Source organism: Lactuca saligna, chromosome 9, assembly GCF_052625555.1.
Source record: "Lactuca saligna cultivar CGN05327 chromosome 9, ASM5262555v1, whole genome shotgun sequence".
Classification (NCBI taxonomy): Eukaryota; Viridiplantae; Streptophyta; class Magnoliopsida; order Asterales; family Asteraceae; genus Lactuca; species Lactuca saligna.
Window position 1 is genome coordinate 104385872 of NC_136425.1, and position 7371 is coordinate 104393242.

The following is a 7371-nucleotide window of genomic DNA, read 5'->3' on the forward strand; positions in this document are numbered from 1 at the left end:
GAACCATAGCATCACTCCTCAATCTATTCCTTAGGACCTTCAGAATGCTCCCTGTATCAAGTATGGGTCCTCTGCTTTCAGTAGTACGGGCCCATACTACCTGCCACATCTACCCATACTTTCCACACGGACCATCCCAGAGCTCCTAAGTAGCTGCTTGACCTGCTCTTTCACTAATCCCATCGCACGTGCCCGCTCTCCAGCGAATTCCTCTACTTTACTAGCGCACTCATCTAGCTAGGTTTACTCCCCAGTCTCTTCCGTCGTCCTCCCACTTCTTTGCTATCAGCTGCTGAAGAGCTCCTAATGATGCCATCCATCTACCTCCTGAATATCGTCATATTCACTTGGTAGCTGACTCCCATCATCGAGAGTTCCACAAAGCACAAAGCAAGCAGCATTCGAGCATCGAAGAATACATAGGACTCCCCATCTGTGATAACTCCACCTTCTCAGCTCATCCTCGAAAGTACCACCGAACTCTGTAACTCTACCCCTCATGGGTTCTAGCTGGATACTCTCACTCATCACATACTCAAAACATAACACATATAACAACGAGTCCTAGGCTAAGGTATCACAAATTAGGCCACTCTAGCCCTAACCTATGAAATACCTAGCCTGTCTCTAGCATGCAATAATATCTCATAAAGTGCATCATACATATCTCATAACACAAAAATAAGGGTATTTTGGGGAATCACCGTTCGGGCACTGGCTGATTGTACACACTGCTCTTTCTTGCTTTCTCTTTGAACGCTTATTCACTTTTAGAAAACTATTTATTTGAAAACTTTTTCTTACTTCTTCAGTTTGAGTCCAGATTTACCCGAAGGCGCACCCGAATCCCTCAAACCAAGGCTCTGATACCAATTTGTAACACCGTAAATTTCAAGGCAAAATTTTCATTCAAAATAATCATTTTATTACAACACTTGTTTAAAATCTCATTCATAATTGAATTACAAAACATAGTTCATTTTCACTTGTATAGAAAACAAGGATCCTCCAAAACATAACTCTTTCTCTGGTGTGTACAATCGAGCCGATGCCATCCCGTGTTACTGAAAGAACCTGAAAACAACATTACACAAAACACTGTAAGCACGAAGCTTAGTGAGTTCCCCAATATACAACTTACGCATATACGCCTTTCCAGGCCCTGACCTTCCGGTCCACAAAACAACGCCTTCCGGCCCATGAGATAAATGCCTTCCGGCCCATAACATATTCGCCTTCCGGCCCATAACATATTGCCTTCCGGCCCATAACATATTGCCTTCCGGCCCATAAACATACACAGCACATAATACATTTATCCTAACACATATAGCACATATATCATATATCATATCCGACCTTTCGGTCACATAACATACTGCCTTCCGGCCCACATAACATACATAGCACGCATAGCAATTACCTTTCCATTTATAGCACTTATAACACATATCATATCTGACCTTCCGGTCACACAGTCAAACCCTTCCGGGTACACTATAGTGAGAAGACTCACCTCGTGGATACTGGAAATTAGCAACTCCTGAAATCACTTGCACTTGATCCGCTTAGCTTCAAGCTCCCTGGATAATGTATTCTCTTATTAATACTTTTATCTTTCAAGACAACTGACCCTAAGAAATTACACATAGGTCAACTCTGGTCAACGGTCCACGGTCAACTCGACCGGACTCGGCGAGTACTCTGGCGACTCGGCGAGTCTAGTCGTCCTCCAATCCTCTAAGTTTTCCCCTCTACTCATCGAGTATCCTACTTGACCCGACGAGTTACTCCTGGAAGAATCGCGGGGCCACCCCGACTCCACTCGCCGAGTCTGATGAACAACTCGACGAGTCCCAGTTATTCTTCAAGCTACTCGCCGAGTCTGCTCATCTGACTCGGCGAGTCCATGCCATGCAGTCGCGCAAACTGCTTCCTAAGGTCATAACTGCTCCAACCATTCATAGGTCTGGCCTTCCTCGACTGGTCCATTACATAAGGTCTTCATTTTGGTGCTCATGATACACCCCAAGACTTATAATTTACATGTTGACCTAAGGCATAAGGATTTCAATCCAAAACCTTCACCAATTCCCAAAATGCACAGACATGGGATATTCTGGACCTCCAAGGGTCCTAATACAAGGTTACAATCGTTTGGGGAACAAGGGTAACATTCAATCTATCCATAAAAGTGTTCCATAAACCCTAATTCTCTAAATACATCACCATAGCAGAGTATACACGAATCCTTACCTGGATAATGTGCTCTCTGTATCTCCAATCCTCAGAATGTGATTCCCATGCTGTTCCTTTAGCCAAACCCTTCTCTTCCTTTCACAACAACTTCTTCAAGACCACCAATGGCCTTCAATCCTTGCTCCAGGTGCACACAACCGATTAGGGTTCTTCTCAGTAGGCTAAAGACGGAAAATGACGGCCTATAAGTTCATTATATACGTCCCAAACCTAAACGGCTAGGGTTTTCGCTAAACAGCGCAGACTCGCCGAGTCCCTATCTGACTCGTCGAGTCCAGTCGCGAACCCGCGACTAGGTCTGCGATCCTACTCGGCGAGTCTGGCTCCAACTCGCCGAGTCCCCCCTTAAAACACCCCAAAAATATAATTTTAACAATACTTGAGATTCCAGGCTGTTACAAAAAAGGCGGAAAAAGGGAAGCATGCGTCCAAAGCTCCGAAGGGACCTTCTCCCAAAAAGAGGAAACAAACGAAAGTTGCACAATCCCCACAGCCGAAGAGGAGGAAGACTCAACCGAAGAGAAAGCTTGTAATTCCCTCTTCTTCGAGTGACTCTGAGGGTGAGAGTTCGGGTTCTGACGACTCTCAAGGAGACGCATCTCCTCAACGAGGCAACACACCACCTCGGTCCCCTACCCCAGAGATGGATCTTCCCATTTCCCCAGTTCCTTCACCTCCACCAATCTTTACAACTACAACCGAATCACCACACGTTACCGAACCACCTCAAACCAAAACCCATACAACCGAAACTACCCATACTCAACCACCACCCAAAATTATACCAACACCCACTCAACCTGATCCTACCAAAACCACAACACCCCCAACTTCACCACCCGCTTCATCTCCTGAAAATGCCTCTGAGGGCGAAAACCCTTATCTTGGTGGTGAAAATATGATCTTTGATTCGGTCTACTATAGTCCGTTTCAAGTTCAAAGTGACGAGGAGGATGATGCTCCAGTAACAAAGAAGCATCTCAAAGAGCTCAACGAGAAGATTGACCTACTTCTCGCCTCCTCTTCCAACCAGCAGTCCTCTCTTTCTGAAGCTGCCCTTCAGAAAATTGTTGATGCCTTCTCCAGGGCTCAACATGATTCGGTGGCCTCAGCAACTGCTGCAATTAATGCCTCTACCAGAGCCTGTGAGGCTGCGACCGAAAAAGTCGATAAACTATTCTCTGACGCTTCTACCCTGCTGAAGTCCTTGCAGGAAAGTGCCAATCCCACCAAAACATCTTTGGAACCAATTGTTCAACAATTGGCCAACTTTGTCTCATCGGAGTTGTCTTCGTTCACTACTCTTCGCCAAAACCTAAGCGACGACAACTCGGCACTTCGTGCCTCCATCGATGCTCGCCTCGCCAAGCTACAAGAGGATCTTGCAACCGAGCGTTCGTTGATGGACGATCTGGCAACCAAAACAACCGCCCTTGAGGTCAAGACAACTCAACTCCCCTACTCCCTACAACAACTGGAAGATCTTCGATCCGAAAGGGAGGTGATCAAAATGTGTGTTTCGGATGTCCACGCCGCTATATCCAACATTCTGGAAGCACACGATCCCATATTAAACTTTTCGGTGAGGCATTCCCTTGCTGAAAAACTCTCTCCGGCCATCGATCTTCTTAACAAAGTCAAAGGGCTACCAAGTTTCGTGTCCATTCCGAAACAAGGGGGAGATGAGAAGACAGGATCGAAACCACCTCCTTCCTCCAAAGCTACTCACACGACCGAACCATCTCCGACTGGTCAAGCTTTAGGCTCGGGTGTGAAGAACAAAGGCAAAAACATAGCTGAGGAAGAAGATGAAGAAGGAGACAAGGAGACCATTGCTGACATTTTAAAAAGAAAGAACAGTCGCAAGGTTGACGAAGATGCCAGTCGTGTGGCGCGAGAAGCTGAAGAAGCCGAACGCAAACAAAAAGAAGCCCACGATCTCCTTGAGAGCCGAAAGACTCTCTTCCCTGCCTGGACCAGGGAACATTTGATTAAAGAGGCCATAGAAACTCCTAGCATTTTATGGCTCGAGCCGGTTATCTCGTTCGACTGCAACAACACTGTCGATTCGCAGTTCGATATGCCGCTGACTCGAAAGGCGTTCATCTTCCACGTCTTCTCAAACATCTTTGAAGTCCCTCACCCGAATGCTGAGCTTGACAGGGAGCTCAATGACTTCTATCTGGCGTCTGCTCATCCACAATTCCTTACTTGGAGCGCCCAGAAGATTGTAAACATTCGGGTGCTGAAACCTTATACCGAATGTCGTTTTATAAACGTTCGGTTCAAGTTGATTCGGGGATCTGCAAAAACTGCTCATATTATCTCCCTGGCAGATCTACCGAATCAAAATCCTCATGATTGGATTGTCCTGTATAATATCCTTTTGACTAATGAAGTCGAATATGGTCCCATTCTAGACCATGCCAAAAGGATGTTAGCCTGCTACATCATGGAGGTTGCCCTAATGGATCAGGAGGTCACCACAGTCTTCAAGAGGAAACCAAAGATTGCTCCTGTGGGATCGGCCAGTGATCTCAACCAAATGCAACTGGGCAGGATCGACCCGAGACGCAACTCGGTTATGTTCACTAGAGCGGAAGGACAGAAATGTCTCTTCGCTTTAGCTGACAAGCACCTTTACACCACAACTTGTTTAGAGCATGTGTTATTCATTATCAAACGGTGTAAAGAGAACACGGTTGATGACATCAAGTACTTTAATGATATGATCTCTTGGTACATCCGGTTTAGATAGACCATTCTCTCCATAACCAAATGTTTGTTTAGCACCGTGAAGAAGAAGGTACCTGATTCAGCTGCTGGCCCAAGTAACTAGTGAAGGTCTTGCTCCAAATTGACGCAAAGGGGGAGATTGTTGGGCTGAAGATTATTTTGAAGATTGCGTCTTTTTGGGCTCAATAGCACAAGTTATTTTGTAATCCGGTTTGGGCCTGTCCAACCGAGAACCTTTTATGTTTTGTATATAATTTTACGCTTGCATGCATATTAGGGTTAAGGTTTTTAGAGATCTGAAAAATAGCGATTCATCTAGACGATAACAGGTTTCTTTATTCATTCTTGTAACCTTCCAATCCTCTACAGTTGATGTTCTTAATCGAGCTCTTCTGAGGATTTTGTTTAATCATTCGAGACGTTTGATTCCATCTTGACTTGATCTTATTATTGTGTTCATACTGTTTTATGTTTATATTCTTGTTCAAGATCTAATCAATCTTTATAGATTAAAGGTTAGTTTATTCTCATCAGAAACATTTCCGGGGTTGACTCCACGTTGAGTATCAAATCCAATGCATATAGTAAGTAAGTAAGCAACCATTACATTTCATATAGAAATTTAAATTTGTTTCAAAAGTAAGATACACAAGTGATACATAGTATATATATATATATATATATATATATATATATATATATATATATATATATATGGACAAAAGTGAGATGAGCCTTCTACGAACTCCGTCTTCAAACAAAAGAGATCTTCGGGTACCTGTTCTAACACTGACCTGAGAACACAAGCGGTTTGAAAGTCAGCATAACACTGGTGAGTTCATAAGCGGTTTTTGTGATGTAAAATGTTCAAGTTTCCGTTTTGTTTCTGAAATGTTACGTACACCAAGAAAATCCCATATTTTCTTAAAAAGGTTGGTTATTGTTTCTCAACATGTAAAGTAAAGTTGTACACTGAAAACATGTTTACCCTTGCGAAAATGTATAGTTAGGTTATTTGGTTGGATATACTGTTCTGGTTAGGTACCAATGTATTCCCAGTAAAGTCCCATAATTTACTGATTGTGTTTTACCAATTGTGAAATATGTAAAGTTATCCGGTTTGTTATCCTTTTCTGGTTATGTAAACGTTCCCCAGGAAAGTCCCATACTTTCCTAACTGTTGGTTATCAATGTAAAAGATGTATTATGTTATTCATTTTTACTATAGAGTAAATCTCTGTTATCCTAATTGCGAGTTCCATAACCATACAATAGACTAAATGTGGCAATAAGTAGTCCACATCACCTTATGACTCTCGTCACCCTTGAACCATTCGGTTCGGCTCTAGCTAGCATCCAGGTGTGGGGTAGTCAGCCCCGTATAGATCTATACACTCATGTCACGCTCTCTAAATCCCAGAGATTATGGTTATGGGTGTAGTCCTCCACTCGCGTACCTCTGTGGAGTGTTCTCCGAGGACGTGTCTCCAATCATACAGGATTAACAAATTTACTAGTAATAATATGATAGTCCTCCACTCGCGTATTTCCGTGGAGTATTGCCGAGGACAAAACAGTGTACAGGTATTATGTTCAAATGTTCTAATGTCATGCTTTTAACTGATAAAATGTGGAAAGGCATTTGTGAAATATATGAAAAACATAAGAGTTTAAAACCCATTTCACAAATATATGTTTACGTGATCTGCATGTTCAAACGGTTATCAGTGGCAGTAATCAGTGTTAAAAGCATATAAAATGTGAAACACACATTTGAAAACAAGTTTTGAGCACAAGTAATCCCTTGTACTTTGCTTGTGTTCCCCCCCTGAAAATAGTGAAAACAGTGAAAAGGGTAGGGGTATGAACTCACCGCTTAATGTAGGGTTCGAGTGTCGACGGATGCCCTGAACGTCTATGGCCCCTATTATTCATGTGACGACACATAGATGAGTTAGAATTAAGGTGTTTAATGACTAAACATGATGGGAAAACACCATTAGAGCTGGGAATTACTAAGAATAAGTACCCTAGGATCCAAGCTTAAAGATTTATGCAAGTTTACGGCCAAATGTGGGCATTAAAGTGAGTGTATGGCCTTGAAAATGAGTGTGCTGCTGGGGTGTGCGGCCAAGAGTGTGTGTGAGGTAGCACACAAGAGTGTGCGGCCGTACAGAGGGTGTGTGCGGCCGTACACAAGAGTGTGCGGCCGTACACTCCTCATTCGAGTCCGTATGATGAATTTGAAGTGTTTGCTCTTCACACTTAGGAGATTTGAAGGTATGCTGCCCCATATGAAGTTGTGCGGCCGTACACCTTCAAGGGATGATGAACACGATGAATATGATAAGTTTTAATCTGGGGATTCAAGTGTTT